This window comes from Phoca vitulina, unplaced genomic scaffold (genome assembly GCF_004348235.1).
Source record: "Phoca vitulina isolate PV1807 unplaced genomic scaffold, GSC_HSeal_1.0 scaffold125, whole genome shotgun sequence".
Classification (NCBI taxonomy): domain Eukaryota; kingdom Metazoa; phylum Chordata; class Mammalia; order Carnivora; family Phocidae; genus Phoca; species Phoca vitulina.
In genome coordinates this window covers 433,060-458,270 of record NW_022589828.1, presented here as the reverse complement: position 1 = coordinate 458,270, position 25,211 = coordinate 433,060, and the positions used below count along the sequence as shown (strand labels likewise).

At 45.0% G+C, this 25,211-nt stretch overlaps 7 non-coding genes across 7 annotated transcripts; 4 read left to right on the top strand and 3 right to left on the bottom strand.

Moving 5' to 3' along the window:
* Window positions 1-3,337: 3,337 nt before the first annotated feature.
* On the bottom strand, window positions 3,338-3,411 carry TRNAI-AAU. Its single transcript has one exon. It is a non-coding gene; the product is annotated as a tRNA-Ile (tRNA).
* Window positions 3,412-5,601: 2,190 nt separating this feature from the next.
* On the top strand, window positions 5,602-5,675 carry TRNAT-AGU. Its single transcript has one exon. It is a non-coding gene; the product is annotated as a tRNA-Thr (tRNA).
* A 3,106-nt stretch (window positions 5,676-8,781) lies between these two features.
* Window positions 8,782-8,854, top strand: TRNAV-AAC. The gene has a single exon. It is a non-coding gene; the product is annotated as a tRNA-Val (tRNA).
* A 1,533-nt stretch (window positions 8,855-10,387) lies between these two features.
* On the top strand, window positions 10,388-10,469 carry TRNAS-CGA. The gene has a single exon. It is a non-coding gene; the product is annotated as a tRNA-Ser (tRNA).
* A 1,163-nt stretch (window positions 10,470-11,632) lies between these two features.
* TRNAR-ACG lies at window positions 11,633-11,705 on the top strand. Its single transcript has one exon. It is a non-coding gene; the product is annotated as a tRNA-Arg (tRNA).
* Window positions 11,706-13,151: 1,446 nt separating this feature from the next.
* TRNAI-AAU lies at window positions 13,152-13,225 on the bottom strand. The gene has a single exon. It is a non-coding gene; the product is annotated as a tRNA-Ile (tRNA).
* A 2,363-nt stretch (window positions 13,226-15,588) lies between these two features.
* On the bottom strand, window positions 15,589-15,661 carry TRNAF-GAA. The gene has a single exon. It is a non-coding gene; the product is annotated as a tRNA-Phe (tRNA).
* Window positions 15,662-25,211: the final 9,550 nt, after the last annotated feature.

The window sequence follows — 25,211 nt, the reverse complement described above, 5'->3', positions numbered from 1 at the left end:
AACCCCAGCACCTGCCGCCCAGCACCCGAGCCCGAGCAGCGAACCCCAGCACCTGCCGCCCAGCACCCGAGCCCCTCCGTGCGTCCCCCACCCCCAACCACACGCACAAATAGGGACGTCCTACCGTCTGCAAGGCCAGGCCGCTCCGGGTGCATCTGGTGGGGAGCGGCCAGGCCAGTGCCATCTGCTGCCGGGCCCGAGGACTCGGCACCGTCATCCACTCCGTTCCCTCCCGAAGGCCGAGGAGAAGCGACTACTGCCTCCCCCTCCGCCGGGCGCCTCCCGAGCCAGCCTGTGTGCCGCGGGGCAGCTCCGGTCGCAGACCTACGTTCCTGGACACGTCCCCCCACGTCCCGCCTTCGTCAGGTGGCAGGCTCCGAAGCCTGGCCCTTCTCGAGCCGCCTCAGAGCCCACGGCGGTCCTGCGGGGCCTCCGGACCCGGGGAGCCGCCTTCCCGCTCCGCTGCAGCTCCGGGCCGCAGAAGCACCGCGAGCACAGCGACCGCTCGGGTCCGCAACCGGACGCTCGGCCTCCGCCGCGGGCGTCATTTCCGGTCCGCTCTAGGAACCTGGAGGTTTCTGCGCCTCGGTGGTCGGTTCGCGATGTGACTACCCCACCCGGGTCTCTCTCTCCTGGGTCGGCCTCCGAAATGGGCCGGGAGGGGTTCGGGTTTGACCGAGAATAGTATAATGAGCCCGATAACCATATCTAACACTTCCAATAATTATCAACTCATGCAGTTTTATTCGTGTATAACCCCAGCGCTCATTCCCCCCATCTACACGTTGAAGTAAATCTCAGACCTGAATCATCCGTAACTTCAGCTCAGCCTGGGGTAGGGTAAGGCGAGGGAGTACCTGCCTTGGGCACGAAACTGAAGCCTTACCAAAAAGCTTAGCACACGAAAAAATATTTTAAAGCGATATTTTTTAAAAATAAAAATCAATGCAAAAGATCCATAATGAAGACAGTATCCAAGCTTTTAGTAGGGAATCAGTATTACTGATTTTTCCTTTTGCCTCAGGCTCCAGTATAACTGGCACAGGACTAATATTTAAGTACGTATCTCTAAAAGATAAGGAAAAAATATAAATAAACAAAAATAAAAGATAAGGACTTGAAAAAACAATCACAATACAATGATCACATCTAAAAATAAAAATAAAGTCAAGTATTCAATTACTGTTCAAATTTTGCCACTTGTTTTATATATTTTATAAATGGGTTCTATAATATATTACAATTATATGTAGATATTATAATGATAATCTGTATAATATAGAATATATTACAAAAAGCATATATATAGATAGATTACACATATACTCTTTAAAAAACAAGCCTTTGAACATATATGTCTCTCAAGTTCTTTGAATCTATAGTTTTTCTCTCTCTCCTTTTATCTGTAGAAGAAACTTGAGGTTTTCCACAGTCTGGATTTTGTTTCCTGTGGACTTTGAAGAAGGCACACAGCAGAAAACCAGTCTTTCACTCCAGTGAAGAGGAGCAAAAATAGTCTTTCCTTCTGCCCTTCTAAGTTCTCGATGTGAGCCCCCGTAACAAAAGACGAATTAACAGAAAAACAGACAATTTTATTTAATGTGTTTTATGTAACACGGGATCCCTCATAAGGAAATGACCCAAAGAAGCAGATAGAGTTGCATGTGCATATACTGAATTGGACAAAGGGCAGTAAAATCAGGAAAATGTGATGAGGCAACGGGGCTGGAGCTAGGATAATTAATTGGGTGAAGTGACTAGGAAGATTAGGGTTAATTTAATAAGATTTCCCTGAGCCTCAACTTTCTATCCTTGAGAATTAGAGTGTGACTTTTCTGGTATAAAGAAGACATCTTTCACATGGGAATTTTATCTCCTACTTTTAAGAATAAGAAGAAAGTTTGGAGTGGTTTTCTTGTATCTGATGCTGTTCAAAAGCCCTTAGCTCAAAGTGATCATTGTGCCAAAGTGTCATATTTTGGGCTGGCATATTCTGCCACCCTTCACCAGCTTCTTCCTTATTTCCTAATGACAAAGCCCACAAATCAACCAACCTACCTCACAGAAGCAGAATTTCTAGCTGGACCGCCTGGAGCTAGAGATCGTTCTGAGACTAAAATGGGCAGGGGAGGCCAGAGCACCAGACCCTCTTCCTTGCCAGCCTCCTTCAGCCACACGGGTCATCTATCTCTACAGTACTGTGTGTTCACTTGGTTTTAGGGCCTTTGCAGTTGCTGTACTGATGGAGAGGAAGAATTTTCTCTACCCTTCAAGTTTCTTCTAGCTGGTCTAAGAATTAAATTTACATGAGACTGATTAACAGGAGGAAAAAACCCAAAGTTTCATTATGTACACATGGGGGGGGGCAATAATGAGCAAAATTAAAACCTTCCTTCCACAAGGAAATAAATATTTGTTAAAATTGTACATAATTTCTTTTGATTATTGAGCTGTTTGGGAGTCCATATTCAAGCCTCTAAATGTGATATGGCTTAAGAAAGAAAATGCTTTGTTCACACTAGAGAAAATTAAGGATATAATTTCCACTACCTCCTTCCCTGGGTTGGAAAAGCCTATACTTTGTACAATGTTGAGAGGTTTCCAGATTCAACTTCTGGTTGGCAGGACCAACTCATTTGAAAATAAGCTTTAATTTTGATGGCGTACAAAGTAGAAAGTGCAATTAGAAATACTCAAGATATACTAAGAAAAAAAGTGCAAATGCAAAACAATGAGTAAATGATTATCTTTTGTGTGAAAAAGAAGAAAAATAATAATCAATATAAATATTTACGTATACATGCCCAAGGAAAACCAGTAAGGATAAATGAGGAATTATGGACAGAGATTACCTAGGAAGTGATTTTGAGATGTGGGCTAAGAATAAGGGTGAAAAGGAAACATCTCTATTATCTTTTTAAAGTTTCTTTTTGAAATACAAAAATGTTGGTCATTGTTACTATTAAAGTTTTGGAAGATTTTTTTCTCATTTTTTAGCCTTTTTTTCTTTAAACTGAACTGGGAAATGCAGAATGACCCAGAAGGAGTGATATAAAGGGTGATTCCACAACTGGTTAATTCAGGGATTCCCCCCCCTCTCCAAAAACAGTTTCTTCACAGGAAAACAAAGCAAGACCAACGCTGTCTGCTGTCCCTGGTCTTTGCTGCCAAGCTGGATCTGCTGGTGAGATGCAGGAGCGCCTGGAGCGGAGGCTGGTACTCGGCCGCGTCCATGTGAGGACCAGACCTCGCCGCAGACCGGCTCAGAGATCCGTCCACTCGGCGCAGCCCGAGGTCGCCATTACACCCCATGCGCCACGCAAAAGCAGCGCGCACATGGCCCGTACGGGGATCGAACCCGCGACCTTGGCGTTATTAGCACCACGCTCTAACCAACTGAGCTAACCGGCCAGGATATTCATTGTGTCCTCTAAACGCCACTGAAACAGCATTTTTTTTTTTATTTTATTTTTTAAAAGATTTTATTTATTTATTTGGCAGAGAGAGACACAGCGAGAGAGGGAACGCAAGCAGGGGGAGCGGGAGAGGGAGAAGCAGGCCTCCCGCGGAGCAGGGAGCCCGACGCGGGGCTGAAACACCATTCCTATCTTGAGGTTTATCTTGAGAAAAAGAGGGAATTGTTCCCACCCTTTGCGCCCTTCCCCTCTCGAGGGGCAGAGGGGGGAGAAGGGAGGGAAAAAGTTCCATTCTCCGCTTCAAGGCATCACGCTTCTTCCAGGAAAACCTGAGAAGATTCAGGCCAACGTCCGGCAGCGGGACCAGGTGGCTCCCGGCTCCTGGGGCCTGTTCGCGGCAGGCCAGCTCCGCCCGGACCCTGGGGACCCGGGACCCGCAGCCCCCGCCGCCCCCCCAGTCCGCCCCGAGGGTCGCCGATGTGGAGCTGCAGCGCGGCTCACCGGACGCGCGGTGGCGCCCGAGTGCGGGGCTGGCGTCGGCGCGCGCACGGAACCGGGGTGGTCGCCGAAGAGCTTCTGACCCCGCGGGGACCCCCCAGACCAGGCCGAGGGCTGTGGGAGGCAGGGCGTGACCAGAATCAGGGCCGTCATCTGGCCCGGGAGAAACGCCGAGACTGACCCGGGTCGGGAGGCTCAGGAGGACGGCGGGAAACCTCCTCGGAGGTGCGCCCTCTCCCGCCGGCGCCCGACGCACCTGCCGGCAGGTGCGCGCCCCGGGGGGGCCGACGGAGCCGCCGAGTCCTCTCCTCCTCCGCTCTCGCTGCCGCGCTCTGCTGCTCTTCTTCCCACCACGGCTCTTTCTGAGCTAGGGGTACTAGGATTTTCAGAAGCTTATCGGTCTGTGTACATTCTAAACACCTTTACCCTCCATTTGTAAGAACATATGTGCACATCTGTGTATTATATGGTCTTCTTCTGGATACGCACTATAGTCTGTAAGATGTTTAGTACTTGATATTCTCGTTTTTTTCCTAGAAATGAGAATCATATTCTTTGACTAGCTAAATTTCCCATTTAGTTTCTAACCTCCCATTCCAGGTACTTGCTTCTAATATCATAAATTATTCTTCTGGTCCTTGAGCACGTTTTAACTAACTTTATACATCGTTTGAACCAATTAGTAGATATCTTCTTTTTTTTTTTTTTTTTATGGTTCTGTGGCAACAGTTCTGTAAGTCTGTGGGGTAGAATATTAATACTACCACTCTTGTTTTACCAGGGCACTTGCTGTGGTAAATGATTTCTGAGTCTGGGCCACATTCAGACTTACTTTGACCTCTAGAGATCGAAGGAGGCATCAGTCACTTGCCTTTGGTCAGGTTGTGGGCAGTTTTATTGGGAATGCTCTTAGAATCAGCAAATAAGAGAGGGTAAGGGAAGCGGGGTCGGCAAGAGGCAGAAGTTGAGCTTGATGTAGTTTAACAGAGGCCCCACTGTTCTCTCAGGGGTATTTGATCATGGAATGGCCCTTCAGAAATGTCCTGCGTTGAGTCCAATAGGAGGGGGGGAGGCCTTTATACTCTTCCATCAACCAGTCTTGGATGTGAGCACCCCCAATGGTAGGTGTAAATTTGAGCAAGGTGCCTCTTCCGTTGAGGACAGTTCCCAGAGACCAACCCAGTTGTGAGCCATCGGCAGTCAACATTTCTGAAGTTGGGAAATGAGTGCCACCATCCTTAAGCGCCATCTGACAGGTGCAAACATATCCTCGCAGTTCTTTTGGCAACCGTGTGTCAGACACCTGTTGATTTTGACCAGTAGCTTGTACTTTTCCACACTAATAGAGGAGAGCATAGGTGTGGTTAAAACAAAATGGTGGTTAGTATAAAGTCAATTCATTTTTCCTTTTGGGTTCAACAAAGGGCTCTGTCCCTGCCACCAGAGTTTATAGTCTAGCGAATCTAGGGGTGTCCACATTGAAACACTGATCCAAGAAGAGACAGTCATCTCAATCCAGTCCCTATGTTCATCCTTCCAAAAGAACATTCTTCTTTGGTTTTGGCTGAGACAATGTCTATTCTTTTTTGTTTTTGAAACATCTGGTAAACTAGTTACTAAGTTCATTACAGTTGAAGTGTGTGAAATCATACTCAAATAAGATGCAATTGGAGGGGCTGCTGTACTTGGCTCCGTGGCTTAGCTGGTTAAAGCGCCTGTCTAGTAAACAGGAGATCCTGGGTTCGAATCCCAGCGGGGCCTGGTGTCCTCCTTTCTTCCTGGCTTTTGTGATTTAACCTCCTATGTTTTCTCTAGGTGAGTAGGAACGAACTTGAATTTACACTGGATGAATCTTGTAATACTCAGGCCCTTGAGAAGCATTCCCAACATATATATACCAAGAGTAATTTAAGGACTCCTAGCTGAGGTTTGCCCCTTTGTCCTACCATTTGAGATCAAGTGACAGAGACTCAACCACTTTAACAACATGCCCTTTCAGATATTCTTTGTATTACTAAGAAAGGATTAATTTCTTGTTGATTGCTGAGCATCTGGGAATGCAAAGATGTTAGAGGACTATTTTTTAAAACTCCTTAAAGTGAATTTGAATCTAACAGATGATATCATGTAACTCCGGAAGCACTGAGTGGTTAACAGCACTAAATGATAAAAGGTGGCTACTCTGTAAGACAGTTTTAACCATGTCCTGGACATTCACAATTGTGTCTTTGCTGAAGGGAGTTCTCTGTAATGGAAATGCTATTTCTTTCCTGACACAAGTTATTCTTTATTCAAACCACCTCCCCTATTAAATGTTCCCTGGCTTGGGATCCTCAGACAGACCTCTCCTCTTTTGTGCTATTAAAGTAGGCGTGCTGTTGTTTTAGACCAGCTGTGTGGTTCTTTCTTCTTCATGTCTAGCTATTCATTGGTGAAGTTGGGCATTGGATAGTTTGGTGAATTCACCTGAATGAAATGTCCATTAAAAAGTGAAAGGTAAAGCATGGCCACGATGAGAAATGTCAGGGAAAGGGAAATGGTTAGGAAATATGTCCACTTGGTGTCTAACCAGGAAACTTTAGGTTTGAAACAAATGTGATAATGACCACACTGTGGATAACTACTTCTGGAAATCATTACTCTGCAGACTCAGCTGAGATCTTCTGGATTCATCTCTCCCTGTTACCTGTTATCACAGTTTCTTCTCTGTATTGGGATTGTTTAATGCTGAGTCTGTGTCTACAATTCCGCATACACAGCACATCAAACTTAGGAGTGTCAAACACTCTTAGATGGTTAAGTTTTAAGTTCTTGAGTCTTGTACCTACACATGATTGCAACTGGAAGAATCTCAAGCATCTTGGTGCTTTCCAGGGCTGATGTTCACATCTTGACTCATCGCAGAGTCTCTGGAGTTGATCCTTCATCCTTCAGAATTTCTTCATCAACTCTAAACCTCTTGATTGCCTGCCTGGAGCTAATCTCCCCAAATATCCACATCTAAGACAGATCTCTCCCTAGCTTCAAACTCACATTTCAATCTCCACTTGGATTTTTTATAGGTACCACTAACACAGTGCACCATAAACTCAACTAACATCAATCCCATTGGAAACCTGTGGTTAACTTTGATTCCTCCCACCATCAAATCATCACAAAGTCTGTTGACTTTGCCTTCAACATGAGTAAGATGTCTTTCCCTTCTGTCCTTCTATTGGTCTCTATTTGGGTCTTCAATATCTCTTCTTGACCATAATCTATAATAGCCTCCTCTTGTTCCCCCCTGTCTTCAAGATTGGTCATCAAAGCCATTCTCGACATGTGTATTCTACAGTAGTTAAGTGTAGTGTCTTTTAAGTGCTAACTAGGTCAAGTTGATCAGTTACTAGCTATGGTTCAAATCCTCTATATCCTACTTGTTTCCCCTTTTCTTTCAGCTTCTCATCAGCCACTCAAAGGAGTCTTTAAAATCACCAACCATAGTTGTGGTTGTTCTATTTCTTGTTTTAGTTTTCTCAGTTTTGCTTCATATGAGAATAAGTCCTCTTGGCAAATTGTTCATTTTATTGTTATTGAATGTGTCTCTTTATCTTTATGCCCTGCTTTTAAGCAGAGAGTCTTTAGTACCCTAGGGTCTACTCTGTCTGATATTGATATATATCCGATATTGATATAATGGCTCATTTTTTCGAGGTATATCTTCCCTCACCACTCGACTTTCAACCTGTCATCTTTCCTTGTCTTGTGTGTCTCTGGTAAGCAGCGTACAGGTGGCTCCTGTTTTTCTCTGTTTTATTTTACTATTTAGCCTGCCAACCTCTGCCTTTAATTATGTGTTTATCTCACTTACATTAAATGCAATTATTTATATTTGGATTTAAGTCCATCATCAAGTTAATTGTTTTCTGTTTGTCCCACTTGTTTTTTCTCTTTTTCTGCCTTTCTTTGATTTAATATTTATTATTCCATTTAATCTTTGTTTAACCTAAAATGTATTCTCTTTTCCCCCCAGCTGCTTTTAAGATTTTTTAAATTTTAGTTTTCAAGCATTTCAATATAATTTGGGTAGTTACAATTTTCTTTATGGTTAATCTGGCTGTCATTTTCTGAGTTTATTGAATCGATGCGTTGATGTGACTTTTTTTTTCATTGAGCTGTGTCCTTAAGATTAGTGCATTTTAATTATGTAAATTACACTTTGATTCTTTTTAAAAAAAGAAATCTTGGGGCGCCTGGGTGGCTCAGTCATTGAGCGTCTGCCTTCTGCTTCTCCCTCTCCCACTCCCTCTGCTGTGTTCCCTCTCTCACTGTCTCTCTCTCTCTGTAAAATAAATAAATAAAATCTTAATAAAAAAAAGAAATCTTCACTGATGACATCTACACTCCAAGAATTAGCAGTCCAACTTCTCTCCTCATATTCAGATTTAAATATACCTTCCCCTCTTTGGAAGGCACAACCCGCATTTTCTCTCATCTGGCCCACATATTCCCTTTTAATCTAATTTATTTCCATACCCTGCTTCAAATCCTTGGATATCCTCCCACCACCAACATCATGCCCACTCCATTCAGCTCCCAATGAAAAAATCCCCTTTCTAACTTCTCTGCATCATATTTCATCATACTCTTTTCATCTATGAAGTCTCCGATCTGGTGTCATTTTCTCTAGAAAGCCATCAGGGCACTGGGGTAGTTTCCAATTTTTTGGCTGTTCTAAACAGGCTTCTCTGAACATTATAGTAGATATATTTGGCAAGAACATTTCTAATGGTATATGACAGTGTTAACTTCGTAAAGGGAAATCCCTCCAGAAAAAAGACCTGGGGCATCAAGAAATACTAACTTTTAGGGCGGGCTTCCCCGCGGGGTTTCCGTAGTGTAGTGGTTATCACGTTCGCCTAACACGCGAAAGGTCCCCGGTTCGAAACCGGGCGGAAACACATGCTTTTTGCTTCTGAGCCTATTTCCTTTTAGCCATGAACTTGTACTTTCTTTCGAGGGTCTCAGACTTAAAAAAAACGCGAGTATTTGAGACCCTGAAATATGCCACTTTAGCGTAAGGATGATTTTGAGCTGAGAGCTATTAAGAAAAAGCAAACAGAAAGGGCTCTCTGTCTTTCTCTGTCTGCTTAAAAGCAGGGCATAAATGTCCCTTTGTGAAGGTGTTCCCCTCTCGTCTCTCATGACAGAGGAGGAGAACTACCCTGATCACTAGAGATGGAAAGTCAGCACCAAGATGAGTCTGCAGAAACAAATCCTGGTAAAATAATCCCCGCTTCCACTAGTTTCCCCATATAGTTACCTTCCCACAAATGTTGCCCCTAGAAGCCCAAACTCCCCTTTTCTTTGTCTACCTACTTCCCTACAATGTTGTTAAAATGGTATGAAATCTTTCGAGTCTAACTGCCTCCTTGGGTTCTCGTTTCTTTCCTGGGAAGCCTTCATGCATGTAAAATTAAAATTAAAAAAATCCACATCAACAAAATTTGTAAACTTTTTCTCCTGTTAACCTATCCTTTGTCAGTTGGACTCATAGGCCCCTGCTACAAACCTAACAGAATAGAGGAAAAATTCTTCCTCCTTACATATGGAAATTGTGAAGATCAGGGCTTTGGGAATTTGAAGAAAATACACACATATCCAAAAAGATGTTAAGGATGAAGCATGTAATGTGGAGCCAGGAGTACTTGCGTTTGAACCATAATTCACAAGGTTCCACACAAAATAAATAAGGTGCATAGTGTGTTAAAGGACCATGAGTGATATGGAGAAAAATAAAGCAAAGAACAGGGAGGAGTCCTGGAATGAGGGGAGTGTAGGGCTTAGATATAATGTTCAGGCTGTGTTTCCTGATAAACTGATATTTGAGAAAGCACCTGAAGTAGGTAAGGGGCTGGGTCATACATATATCAAAGCAAGAATAGTCCAGCAAGGGGTGCAGTGGGAGAAACGAGATCTTGGGCAACTCACCAGCCCAAGTGGGGGCTTTGGCATTTACTCTGATGAAATGAGGAGATGTTGTTGAGTTTTGAGCAAAGCTGTGCTCAAAGTGTTTTGGGTTCAAAAAGATCTCTCTGGTTGCTTATCATTGAGTGTTTTGTAAGGATGGAAGAAGGGAAACCTATTAAGAGATTTTTGCAATATCCCATGTCAGAGATGAAGATGTGGTGGCCCGGGGTGATCGCAGTTAGGTGGTGAGAAGTTGTTCGGATCTAGATGCATTTTGAGGGGAGAGGAAACGAGAATCCCCTCACATATGTGGAATGAAAGAATAACTGAAGTCAAGGGTGTTGCCAAGATTTTTGCGTAAATATCTGAAAAGTTGAAATTGCCATTAAGTGAAATATGGAAGCCTGGGCTTGGAGAAGGTTTTGAGAGGACACTCAGGAACCAGTCATCCTCTCTCTAACACGCTACATGGTAAATGACATGTACCTGTCTTCACTCTAATGAATGAAAGACTCAGACGAGGGGCTGTGATGGCCGAGTGGTTAAGGCGTTGGACTCGAAATCCAATGGGGTCTCCCCGCGCAGGTTCAAATCCTGCTCACAGCGTTGTGCTTTTTGGTGTGGGGCCCACCCCTTGAAGCTTCTGCAAAATTGAATGGCTCCCCGCCCAGCACCGCAAGGACAGCTCTTAAGCGGCAGTTCCAACTTACAACTCAAATCCTTTAGGAGGGCAGCGCCCCCTAGTTACGAGTTCCATCGTCTTTCATCGTCTGGGTGCCAGCTCAGTGTCCCCACTGTTCACACCGAGCTTCGGACTTGGAGCGCTCAAAACCACTGGCTGGTGGAGGTGAAGTTGTTAAATCTGGTGAGTGCCTGAGCACAGCAGCAAAGAGAACACGGGAGATGTTGAAATTTGGGGGAATAGATGCCCTTTCTGATCACAGAGCCAGCAGCTTCCTTAAAGGCATTCTCAGGCAGTAATCTTTAGTGTTTGTACTGACATCAAAGGCTGGTGAGAGCCATAAAAAATTTAGGATAATACTCCATCATATTTGCCAAGTGCTCTTTGAAGCACTTTTTACAAATAAGGAAATTGAGGCACAGAGAGGATATTTGGACTTCTGACTTTGCCTTTTCAAGCCCATATGAAACCTCGTCCCCTCAGCAGACTAAACCTCTCTTTTATAAGCACTTTTGCATTTGCAGCTCTTTTGAAGAGCCAAGTAAAATTTAAGCCAATTTTGTATTTGTTAGTAAATGAGTTCCTGGTTTCCAAGTTTCTTTGTCAAATGCCATTCTTAAAATGTATACTTATATTGAATTCTTGCCTCCTTATTGCATTTTGTGTTTATTGCAATTTGTGGGCAGATGAATACTATGGGTGGGGGAGGGCAGTAATGAAGAGCTCAAAACTAGGCACTAATATAAACTGGGTAAGGAGTGAAGAGAGAACGTGGAAACTGAGTCCATGGAGATACGTTCAAGTAAAACAACAAAACCAAAATAAAACCAACAGCTACTAAGCACCAAACAAGTTTCCAAAGCATACAGTCAGAAAATAAGTGAAGACTGACCTATTTTCAATGAAAACATTTTATGTAAATGTGGATAATGCAAACCAGTCACAAAATAAATTATGCTTTCCCAGAATTGGTACAGATTTTGTTCCTAATCCCTGTCTAAATTAAAAAATCAACCACTTCTTCGTCTGATATGAATTGTGTGTAGTACCAGAAAAATACAAGTATTGATAGCTTTATGACAGGTGCGGGCCAGTGGCGCAATGGATAACGCGTCTGACTACGGATCAGAAGATTCTAGGTTCGACTCCTGGCTGGCTCGCTGAGTTCACTTTTTCTTCACACTTTCTAGGTACCTTTTTTTTTTTTTTTTTAACAAAGCATTGAAGCAATCCTTAAAGTCTTTCGAATACACTTTCCTGGAACTGATCCTTCACTTTCGCGGATGCTCTCCCGCACCGACTGTCCGCTGAGCCTGAAAGAGACGTCAGAAGCATCAAAGGAACGATCCTCTAAGCTTTTCTTCTGTCATCGCTTCTTGAACTTGAGACAGGAGATTGGCTGAAAAAGACCATTAGAAGGAAGGTTTTAAAATCAAAGAAGCTCTAAAGAAAAATAAACAATGACTTTTCTTCCAGTGTCTTCTCCATCGATGTTTTTTCCCCACTGGGAAGAGTCCTCACCCTAGAGGTCTCTCCTGCGCAGTTCCTTCCTCGCGTGGCCACCAAAGAGAGAGGGGACAGACATCTCCTGGGGAAATGTTGAGGCAGGGAAGGTTCGGCTGCGGGGACACGGGTGCGAGCGGCCCTTTGCCTCAGCTGAGCCCTTTAGACAGAGGTTGGCTCTGAAGACCGCGGTCGCCACGCACCCCCGACGTGTCGCCACGTGCACGGCCGAGCCTTCGTTGGGACAGAGCCCCCCCCCCCCCCCGAGGGGACAGAGAATCAACAGGGAGGAATCCCTTGTTTTGCAAAGGTAAACAGCCGGGAAACGATGAGAGTGTAAGGAAGACCTGGGAGGTGGCAGCTTTCGGGCTGCCTCTCTGGACAGACCTGCCTCCTCCCTGCGCGTCGAGGCCGCGCGTAGAGGCTGGAGAGAAATCACTGCCAAGTGGGGAAGAAGTCCTCAGACCAACCCCGAAAAATCATCTTCATATGTGGGCCGATTTCCGAAAGTGCAGCTCGTCTCCTCGGTGCGCATCGCAGGTGACTTGCAGGCCCCGCGTCGCCTTGGGGGCGGAGAGCAAACCAGAGAAAGCAGGTGCGCCCGCAGGTGCACGGAGCCCGGCCCGCGCGGCGCTCGGCGCCCTGTCCTCGCAGGCACCCGGGACGGAGGGTTCTCGATGAAAAGGAGGGACCGAGCACGGACCCGACGGGAACACAGCGCGCGTCTCGCGGCCTAGCCGACCGGGTCGCGCTGCGCACGACTGCTTCTCTCCCCTGAAGCTTCAAACTTCTATGACGCGCCCAGATAACACTGTCTCCTGACTTGCACTGAAAACTGAGCAGGCGTATTTCAAAAAGTCCTCAATTTCCCCATTCCTAAAGCACAGCCGCCTGGCTCCCACGATACTCCCTCAAGTTTCTTCGGTAAAGTCTTCCTAGCAGGTGTTACGTTACTTTTTATTAAAAACAAGCGAAGCGAGACGAAAATACACAGCCTTCATGTTGAGAGGGCCAACGTCTGGACTCTCGATTGTGGCCCTGGCGGTTTGGGGTTATAGGTGGTTTGCGTTGGGCAGCCAGACAGGCCAAAAGGTCACCGCGTGTGGCCCGTACGGGGATCGAACCCGCGACCTTGGCGTTATTAGCACCACGCTCTAACCAACTGAGCTAACCGGCCACCCTGAGGACAGGGCCCTTTTTTTAGAAAGGTAAGTTTCTCTACATTTCTGTTTGAAACTAAAAGGAATTTCTTCTCTTCTTCCCCCTCGTTCTAAGGGGACCTTTCAACCATATTCACAGACTGTAATGAGTCTACATCCTTTCAGTTCTTCGGATTTGGAGAAGAAAATCCACGGAGAAACTTCTGTGCAGGGGCTGAGTCTAGTGCAGCTGTGGAGGGTGCGCTGTAGCCGGATTTCCAGTTGTTGGTGAAGGGAGTCCCCCCTTTTTGGAGGCACGTCTGGAGCATTGGAGCACAAATCGCACACTTGTCTTTCACGACTTGTAACTGAATGTCCCATTAAGTTCAGGCTGTTCCAAGGCGAGGAAACGAGCGGTGGAGGGAAGGCTCCGGGGCCCCGGGTCGCGGAAGGCCCGCAGACACCTGCCCTGACGCCATCAGCCATGCGGTGGGGCGCTGGACGGCGGCCCCCGGCAGCCGGGTCACGCGCTGAGTCGGGGGGACTTGTCTCGTTAGGGGTGGGAGAGGGGGGCCGCGGGGCTTTGCAGAGGGCGCGGCGGCGGCGGCGCGGGCTGAGCGTTCAAGTTCTCCCCCGACGGCACGTTCTGTGCGTCGCTCAGGTTGCGGGGCGCGAGCCGAGGGACCCCGGCCCGGGCGGCGGAGGCCGGCGTCGGCGAGGCGCGCTCCGCGGTGCCCAGCGAGCCTGCTGGCTCCCTCCCCGGAGACGGGGGGCCGCCGTGTTAGTCCCCCTGTAACTTCCCGGTTTCCTGGCTGACCGACGCCCAGGCACTTTTCAGCGAACACTTTCACTGGGAGCTAAGTGACCAACAAGTGACGACTGTTGATGGGAAGGCCGACGCGGCTCGGGAGCGAAGTGTCCTCGGGTGGCCCCGCTCAGGTGGAGCGCGGAGTCCCGCGGTGTCCCCCTTGCCTTCCTCCAGCCGGCAGGGCCCTCGCCCGCGGCCCGGGGCTTCCGAGCCTCGACCCCGCGCGAAAGGACGCTCTCCGACGCGGCCTCTGCAGTCTGCGTCCTGCTTGTCGCCGCGGTGAGCCGCATCCCCGAGCGTGTCCCGGACCCCGAGGTCCGCAGGCAAAGCCGCCGCGACGCACCTCGCTTGTGTGCGGGCCTTGCAACCCCAAAAGGGTTACTCTTGACCCCTCCCTCCTGCGGCCGAGCGGGGTTTCCGGGGGGCAGGCCTCCCTGACTTTCCCGACTCCGCCCTAGGGTGTCCGCGAGGATTACTCACGCCGGGCACTCGCTCTCCCAGAAAAACCAGCACCTTCCCAGTTGGCAAACCCAAGATAGGGGTCCGTTGTCCTCACCCCCACCTTCAGCTACGTCCCGGGTAGACTGAGGGCTCCAGATCCAAGAACTGTATTTTTCTGTACCCTGCTTTTGAATGAAATATTGTGTATGAACCTTACTAATAGTGATTCCGGATCAAAAGAAGGACTGTTAAAAGATCTGTCCTTTAACATTACACCGTGGTACAGAACGAATCTCCACCGATCTTAGACTCCAACTCCCCCCAGATCCTCCTGGGAGGCCACCGGAGCGCTCGGTTTCTTGTTTATCCTCCTCAAAATATTCTATGCATAGTCAAGCATACCTTTAATATCTTCACCTACATCATTGGCAATACACAAGGGAATACCTGCCTCAAATGTCTTGTAAGAAAATTTCAAATTATGTGTGTTACATTCCAGATTAGAGTCTATGAATTATCCAACACTTCCTCGGGAAAAATAATAAATCAATATTAAGAATCCCTATTATATTTTACAGCATATACGTATGTATATATACCATCCCATATAATCTTAATAAATACTACTAAAATTCAGTTTATGCTTATACTATCATTCTTGCCTTTCTTCATAGTAAAATGACGCACTAGGCCTGTCTCAGCAGCTGAAAACCAAATGCTGTATAAGATAAGCAAAACTTTTTACAGGATTCAAAGTGCTGACAACAATGTAAGGATCCGTAAGGGCCAACACTAAGTGAAGACAGGAACAGAGGTAATTAAGAACTGAAAGTGCCCATGCCCTGATTCTTATAGATGCACTTAATAACACCCGAGTGCTCTGAAAAAGGCACTGGGAGGTTTTCTTTCTTTACTTCAAGGAATTGCTGGAAGGAATTAGGTGTATGGACGTAGAATTGTGTTTTGCCAAAGAATTTACAAGGGCCCTTTCCATGATGAGGGTAAATGTCTGTAGCTCCTTTCCACATCACTGGCACTGTGGACTCAACTTATTGGAAGGTGATTGACATTGGTATGGGTGGGTATTCACGGTTTACACAGCCAATCAGTAATGGGAAAGTCAACGACTTCTGCAAAAGAACAGGAGATACCTGCCGAGACCCGGGATCGAACCAGGGACCTTTAGATCTTCAGTCTAACGCTCTCCCAACTGAGCTATCTCGGCCAGTCTTTAAGGCGTTTTTTTGTCAATTACTTTTACAACCTTCTCTGAACAGCTTATTTTCCTTTTTGGATGCTACATTTCAAGAAAAATAAGTAAAGTCTTTGTCTTGTTTTCTGCAAATGTAACATTGCGCCCATTTCAAAAATGATTATACCTACATAAAAATTAGACAATGGGGAAACATACTCAAAGTTTCCTGAGTATTATAGGAAGAATGAAAAAACAGTGATAACGAAAATTTTATATACGGTTTCTAAGGATATGAATTAGACAACCGTTGGAGTATAGTGATTCAAATCTTCCTGCTGGAAGAATTCAAGACACCATCTGGGATAAATTCTAGTTTGGACCACAAATATTTTTTTTATTCTTTGAGTTGTTTTTATTCCTTTCCCCGTTCATTTATTAAGGTATAAATTACATACAATAAAGTGTGCAAATCTTAAGTGCACAGCTTGATGATTTTTACAAATTTGCATTCCTGGGTAACCACCTCAGCTCTCTCAGGATCCCTCTCCTTTGCTATCCTCCCAAAGTCAGCCACCAGTCTGAACTCTCACTATATGTGCTGTCATTTATTTTGTACCTTCCCATACATTAAATCAAATTGAATCTGCTTTCTTCTATCTGGCTTCTTTCACTCAATATTGTCTTTGAGATTCATCTGTGTTTTTATCTATGAAAACAGTTTGTTCCTTTTCATCACCTTCCATTTGGTCAGACCACAATGTACTTGTCCATTCTAATGCTAATGGGCTCTTGGTTTCCAGTTTTAGGTTACAAAAATCATGGAACCTTCTTGTGCAAATTTTAGGTGAACATGAACACTCATCTATCAGATAAATAGATACATATATACATGTATACATAGATAGGTACATAGATATGCAGATAGATGTATGAAATTGCTAGGTCATGTATGCTGGATATATGTATGTTTAACTGTTGCTAAACAGTTTTCCAGAATGCATGTATCCGTGTACACTATTAACAACAATGTTAATGAGGCTTCCGGTCACACCACAGACTAGTGAATACTGGATATTGTCAGCCATTTTAATTTTGGCTCTTCAGGCCAGGATGCAGTGGAAGTTCTTTGTGATTTTAACTTGTATTTTTTGATGACTAATGATACTAATTATTAACAGGGGAGAGAATAAGATATTTTTGGTGTTTCTCTATATTTTTTTAAATATTTGCATTATGGGAGTATCTATTATTTGGATAATGGAAAAGTGAAAAAATTGAAAATTTTAATAATTGAAAAAAATTGAAAAAATAATAATTTAGCATATCCCATATCAAAAATTATATGAGATATTTGCAGTCAACAAACCCCACCTCCTATATAATGCAAAAAGTTATAGTATTCAGGTATGGACAAGGCCAAACACAAGTCTTTGCTCTTTTGCTCAAATCTGCTGATAAGGCCAAACACAGACCCTTCCCCTTTCACTCCTAGCCAAGTTCTTGTTCTTTGTCTCATGAGTGATTAGCTAAGATGAGAACTGTTTGTCCCTGTGTGTCCCCTGGTTCAATGATTTGAGAAGGACTCAAGGACTCAGCATATAGTTGTCCTCACAGCTATTATGGATTATAGCAAAAGGATACAAAGCAAAGTCAGCAAAGGGAAAAGGCACATGGGGAAAAGTCTGGAGGAAACCAGGTGCAAGTCACACAGGATGGGCTTAATTCCTTCAACCCAAAATTGTGACAACACATGAAAAATGTCCACCAGGCAAGTTCACTAAAGACTCGGTACCCAAGATATTAGGGGGATGCCTAGCATATATCAGAATTCCAGACCCAGAAAGAAAGCAGGTGTTCAGCAAAAACTGTATGGTTAACATGAAAAGCTTAGGCAGTGAGCCACTCCTGTCACCTGGGAAATGGTGGGAACTCTCTTAAAATCTGAGTTCCCAGGTGCCAGCCGAGGGCCAAGCAGGCCTTCCTAAGGAGAACAGTCTCAGGCCTGCTATGCTAACTTTGTGTACAATCCCCTTGAAAGTAGCTAGACACACAAATGAACACATCCCACTCATCTGATTGAAGCTTCTCCAATGCAAAACAATCCCAAATAACCTCATCTGGAAGTTGTGGACTATCCCTATAAAAGTCTATGGCAAACTACCCTGCAGAGAACACTCCGATCCTTCAATCTGGGGTGCTCTCTGGATCGCAAGACCCTAAATAAAGTCAATGTCCTCATTTATCTGGTGTTTGTCTTTGACAGTTTGGTATCCTGAGTCACACAGGAGGAAAAGCCCACCTGGGACACCCATCTCATCCACCCAGACACGGAGTCCTCCCAAGCCTGTTGTGCTCCTTTCCTCATGGGATCCCACAGGGAACCCAGCTCCTCATCCAGGTGCTCCACACATTCATCTGTGGTAGGTTGGTAAGGATTTAATTTCACTTCTTTGTTTGAGAATTCTTTTGGTTTGGTTTGGTTGCTGGCTTTTGTTTAACCTTGGTATTATGGGTAACTCCAAATCCACCCCCAAGCCCCCTTCGAAAGCCCCCACCATGACATGCTTTGGCACTATGGTGACAATTCAGTTCATTTCCTCCCAAAATGGCAGAATTTAACTCCCAGAACCATCTTTTTTTAGTACGTCCTTGATTATTTAAGATAACAAAGTCTTTCCTCTTTTGAAACAGCTAAGGTTATTTATAATCATATTACCTCCTATGTTGATTTTTTAAAATAGACTTTATTCTTTAGAGTATTTTAAAGTTACATAAAAATTGTATGGGAAGTACAGTGTTCCCATATTTCCTCTTCTCCTAACTTCAGAGATGCCCCTATTATTAACGTCTTGTGATATGTTTGTTATGATGGATGAACCAAGGTTGATGCATTGTTACTAGCTAAAGTCCATAGTTTACATTAGGATCTACTCTTTGTGTTGTACAGTTCGATGGATTTTGACAAATGCATTAGTTAAATGACTAGTAGGCATTGCGATGTAGCCTGAGGCTACTACTGACCTTCTGATGACGTGAGAGAAGGAGGATTATCAGACCCCAGTTAACCGCGGGCAACTGAAACTGTCAAAGTGCAGCTGTGTGTAAGGGAGGGTGACTGTGCCATCGGTCCCCAACTTACAATGGTTCAGTTTACGATGGTGCAAAAGCAATACACATTCAGTAGAAAGCATACTTTGAATTTTGATCTTTTCGCAGGCTGTGATGTGGGTGGGATCCTCTCTGGTGATGCTGCGCAGCGAGCTGCGGCTCCCGGTCAGCCGCAGGATCACAAGGGACAACAACCCATACACTGAAAACCATTCTGTCCCCACACAGCCACCCTGTTTTTCGCTTTCAGTGCAGTGTTCGATGAATTGCGTGAGATACTCACACTTCATTACAAAATAAGCTTTGTGTTAGATGATTTTGTCCAACTGTAGGCTAATGTAAGCATTCTGAGCACATTTAAGGTGAGTGAAACTAAGCTATGATGTTCTGTAGGTTAAGTGTATTAAATGCATTTTTGACTTACGATATTTTCGATTTATGATGGGTTTATCGGGACGTAATCCCGTTGTAAGTCAAGAAAGATTTGTATTTGTAAATATTTTCTATTCATTTCCCTTGTTCTTTGTTTTATACTTTGTCCCCCACCCCCACCCCCGTTTCCGCCTTCCCTGGGCTTACTCGAACATTCCCTGTGATTCTCACCAGCTGTGAGTTTCTGCTCCTGGTGACTGTGATTCACTCTGCACCTCTCTCCAGGTTTTAGGTCGGGAGGCTGCCCTGTGGCCTCAATATTCTGATATATATAAGGAGAGTTACTAATTTTCAGAGTGTTCAACTTTTCTCTTGTTCTGAGAATGAGACTGGTGAGTCCCAAACTTTTCACATGTTGGAGCAGAAACGGAAAGTCTTCTGTGTCACATTTAAAATTTTATTGTCACTTGGTTAAATAGGCAGCCAAGTATTGTTTCTCAGTAACTTGTGATCCTATTTAGTTAGGTTTACTACCTGACACCTTTTGCTATTTTTCTTCCTCAAATCAAATCCTGATGTCATTTGCACCTAAATCCAGCTGAGATTTCAGAGGGTTCCTACAAAATCAGCAAAGACTTGCTCTTTAATATTGTAAAAAGAGAGGTGTTAGACATAATTAAATTTATTTGCTATACTACTATCGATCAGTTTCATGAGAGGCATTGTCAGATCAGAAGAGATGTTCAGCCTTCCACCTGAGTTAGCCAAACAGCAAAGTGGGAGGGCACAGTCCCCTAGACTTCCCTCACTTCCGACACTATTTGCAAGTTTTGAGGTTTCCCCAAAACACCTTTGGGTTGGATAATTTGCTAGAAGGAGTCACAGAACTCATCAAAGCTGTTATACTCACTGGTTACAGCTTATTAGAGGGAAAGGACACAGATTAAAATCAGCCAGAAGAAAATACACATGGAGCAGATTCTGACAGAGTTCCAAAAGGAAACTCCTGTTGTCCTCAGCGTAAGTTACCCTCCGGGCAACGATGTGTGACGATGCAGAGTATTGTCAGCTCAGGAAGTTCACCTGAGCTTCCACGTCCAGAGTTTTTACTGGGGCTTCATTCTATCGACATAAGCGCTTGATGACCCCGTGTGATTGAACTCACTCTCTGGGCTGACAGAGTAACAAAGCCTTCACCCTAAATCACATGGCTGGTCTTTCTGAGATGACTACGGTATGCAGCCAGATCCACCCTAAAGATATATCCTACTATTAGGTATGACATGGATTATCTCCCAACAGCTAAAGCAAAGACCAGGTCTCTCTTTGGGCACAGCCCAATTTTTCACCACATGGGAAGGGAGGGGTTCCTCTCCACACACTCACCTAGAATGGTATCTGGCAAAGAAGAGAATGTAAGTCATACTATTTTTTGAAGAAACTAAGACCATTGGTAAAATAAAGGAAATGTCCAACCTTCCCTGTGTGTGGGCCCTGCCCCTGGGCTCCCGGGGAAGCTCCACGCTAACATTTACCCAGGTCAGAATGACTCAGCAAAACCTCAGAGCGTGGGCTCCATCTCCGCCCTGAGCACTATGTACGTCTCCTTCCTTAAAGAAAATAACCAAAAGGAGTTTTCCAAGCATAAAGATAAGAAAAATTTTAAAACCCCCCTGGCTCCCGTTCGATTAAAGTCATACAGCCTCACGCATACTAAAAACATAAGGTGAAGTCTGTAACTTTCTGGAATGTTCTTCATCATGATGTAACATGATTGTAACTTTTTAAAATGTAAAAAACGTATATAACCCCGTACCCGATGTTCCCTCCCCGGAGGACTCTCTTCTTTGTGAAGATTGTGTATCCGGAGCAGCTGACCTAACTTGGGCTCAGATAAAACTCTTTTCTTTCCTCTTTAAAAATTGGACTAGGGAGGACCTTTATACCTACAAGTACTTGGAACCAGAGGAATGTATTATCTAGGCAAAAAATAAAAAATAAAAATTAACAAAACTGTTATATGAAATATAATTTGGATGTAACAAAAGACATAAAACTAGGCCATATTTGTAATGGATAAAATCACTTGCAGAGCTTTTTAAGGATCTGGACCTTTTCAGTCTGCACCAGAAACAGAAATGGAAACCGGGAGAAATAAACAAATAGTAAAGAGACCCAAAAGGTCAAATTGTAAGAAAAGTTTCTTGTTCAACAATTTAAAATTCTATCACTCCATAAATAGTTTTAAAAAATAATTAGACACAGGGGTGCCCGGATGGTGCAGTTGATCAAGCGTTGGACCCTTGGTTTCACTCAGGTCGTGATTTCGGGGCCTGGGATGGAGCCTCACGTCAGGCTTGTACTCAGCACGGAGTCTGCTTGGGGTTCTCTCTCTCCCTCTCCACCCCCGTCTCCTCTCTAATAAATAAAATCTTTTAAATAATGTATTGGACACATATGAAGAGGGAAATTTTTAAAGTAGACTATCTGGTGGCCCTTTCTGATGATGGCAATGTGAGGTCTGGGCAGGGGGGTTACTCTACACAGGGGTTAAAACAAACTCATTACCAAATCTCCTTGTCAGCCAAGCATATGTATTAATCCTCATTTGGCAGAAGCATATATAAACTCTAGAAAAGCCTTGAGTTGTAGTGTTTAAAATATCCAGTATTTTCACCTGGAACAATCAAAAGAAACACAATTTTTTTTTTCTCCTCATCATTCCATCCAAACCACCTCACTTTTTCCTCCTTCCTTTGTTGTCTTCCTCTTCTCTCCCCAAAGTTCTGAGTTTATGCCATTCTACCGTTTTGAGACTCTATGGATATTTTGAGAATTTTCTACATGTCACATAATGGACTATGTAATTAAAAGTTTTTTTAAAAAGTCACGGTAATTGTCCTCCATAAGCAAACTAGTAGAAAAGACAGTTGTGTATATAAATACATCTTTTTTACAATGAGATAAATGCGAATTTAATACTACAAATGATCTATTAGTAAGAAGGAAGAAACCATCAGATTTTTTTTCTGGACCATGAAGAATGAGCAGGAATCTGTCATGCAGACCAGATGAAGAAGAGCGTTATAGGTAGAGAAAGGAGTCAAACAGGCCTCCTCATTTTTTATCTTTTTTATCTGCACTAGCAAATCCCTTCTCTGACCTTTCACTTTACATTCTTTAGTGAAAGGAACTTCAAGACAAAACAAAACTCTCTTGTTAATACTGTTCATTTCTCAGTAGCTACGTTTAACCTTCATTTTGCTAAAATAAATGAATTAAGTCAATAAAACAAAAGAAATTCTCATCCCAAGGGTTAAGGGGGGAGACAGAGGGAGGCAAGGAGCAGAGACCTCCCTGAGATCACAGGTAGAGAAAGTTTACTGAGAGGTGAGTCAGGAATTGAGCAGGGTGCTAAAGAAACAAAAGCAGTTAAAAGACAGTCCTTGTCCGCCACCCCGGTCCCCAGGAGCTTCTGATCCAACAAGTGAGGGGGGAAAGCAAAGAGAAGCCTGAGCTAATGCATCAGGGGCTGGCTGAGCAGGCAAAGCTCACAGGGGAGCATCCCTGGGAACCGGGAGGCGCAGGCGCGCAGTCACCAGTGAGAAGTGGAAAGAGGAAAGAGCCAGGGCAAAATGAGGGTATTTGTCAAGGCACAGAGGCCTTTGGGAACATGGACTGTGAGCAGGAAAATACTGAGAGACATTAGGAGGTAAGAGAGAATCAAGGAGACTAACAGGTAAATATGGGGAGCATAGAAAAGAAGGAATCAAAAATGAATCTCGGCTGCAGAGTTTAGCACAGCATTATACTAAGTAAAAGTAGTCTAAGGCCACAAACTGTATGGCCCCATTTACACAAAATTCTAGAAAAGGCAACAGGATAGCAATGGAAAGCAGATCAGCCGTGGCCGGGGCAGGGGTGCAGGGAAGGAAGGATTACACAAGCGAAGGAGGAAACTCTCAGGGAGGGCGCTGTGCTCCATCTCACACACGGTATGTGATGGCCCTGGCAAAGCGGGGTTCCTCAGAGGTGTCCCCACGATAAGCCCCAGGAGCTGGGAATGTGCTGCTCCACAGGGCGAAAGGGACTTTGCAGAGGTGCTGAAGGTAAGGATCTTAAAATCGGGAGATCATCCTGGATTATCCAGGGGGGTCTGATATAATCGTAGGGTCCTTAAAAGATGGAAGAGAAGTATTAGAGTCAGAAAAGGAGATTCGACAACGCAGGCAAAGACCAGAGGCATTCACTTGCCGGCTTTGAAGGTAGAAGGTGGCTGAGAGCCAGGGAATGGGAGCAGGCTCTAGAAGGTGGAACAGGGAAGAAGAAGGACTCTCGCCCAGAGCGTCCAGAAGACCACCAGCAGCCTGATCTCAGCGCAGGAGGAGCCACTTTAGGCTTCTGGCCTACAGAACCGTAAGACAACAAAAGAAGAAGAAGAATGTAGCAGGAGGGGAAGAATGAAGGGGGGGAAATCGGAGGGGGAGACGAACCATGAGAGACGATGGACTCTGAAAAACAAACTGAGGGTTCTAGAGGGGAGGGGGGTGGGGGGATGGGTTAGCCTGGTGATGGGTATTAAAGAGGGCACGTTCTGCATGGAGCACTGGGTGTTATGCACAAACAATGAATCATGGAACACTGCATCTAAAACTAATGATGTATGGGGATTAACATAACAATAAAAAATTAAAAAAAAAAAGAACCGTAAGACAACAAATTTGTGCTATTTTAAGCCACTAAGTTGGTGAAAATCTAACTAAAAAGGAGACATCAGGAAGAAAACTGCATTGCTGTTTTCACCCCACAGAAGCTGGTGTGATCAGAGTCACAGCGGAGTTGTCAAATCAAGCCATGGACACTGGGACAGCCCAGCCCTTGGTAGGTCAGAGCCCCCCAGAGCAAACAGCCTTAACCCCTGGGGACACTTCTCTGTGCCTGTGACATTTATACTTTCACTCCATCCCGGCCTTAACTGGGATCATAAATAACCTCGCTTCAGGGGTCAGCTTTATGAAAATGATGGAAGCGTCTCTTCTGTTGAAACACGTGCTGGTGTGAGGTCTTTTCCTCATTCTTCTCTGACTGTGCTTCTGGGGCCACACCCGCCGCCAGGCCTTGGCCTTTGTTCTGCCCCCCGCCCACACCGGTCTTGGGCTGTGTGCACCCACCACCTTCTTCCTGACCTCCAGGCCGCTGCTGAAGTGCCACCTGCCCGGAGAGGCCTTCCCTAACAGCCCTGCCCGATACAGCACTCCCAGCATGCTCTGCGGTCTCCTCTCCTATCCTGCTTTCAGTTTTCTCTATAAAACTTCATCTACGTGTATATTTAGTTTTTAGCTGATCACTGTTGTTTCCTGCCTACTAGAACTTAGCTTCCAGAGCCCAGAGGCTTCCTCTTTCTACGTCACCAGTAACCCCGCACCTAGAATGGACCGGCGGGAAACGTAGGCGTTGCACATTTGTGACATGACTGCATTCGGGAGAAAGAGCACAGGAGAAGGAGTGGGTTGAAGCTTGATCATTTTCTCCCGTGTTGCTGTGACAGACCTGTGGGGATTTCGGTCAGAAGAGCGCGGTTGGTCAGCAGGATGCCTGGCTCTGGGTTCAAAGGGGAGGATCGGTGGGTGAGAAATGGTACACGGTCTTCAGTATCTAGAGAGGTCGTAATCAACGGTGTGAATGTAATACCGAGAATATGCATATCATTAGCAGAGAGGAAAGCGGGGGACAGAACTGTCAGGAATATCATTCTTAAGGAAGAGAGAAGGAGGGCCCCCAGAAACAGAATAAATCTAGAAGAGACGGGATCAAAGCAGAGTAACCTTGAATCATGGATTTCGGACACGGCGTCAGAATGAATGTAATTGTCCAAACAGGACTTGTTTTTTTTTCTGATGAAAATAAATACATACCCAGGCACCCCTGCCCGATGTTTGACTGCTGGAGGCTGGCTGTGGGACTCAAATCACATTCACATTTCACGGGTGGAATTCAGCAACCTCACCGCGCCTTGGGGCATCAGAGCAAAGATGCTCTTTCCCCGCCCCAGGGATGGCTGACCCGGGAACTGGCCCGGGAACTGACCCCAGAGCTGACC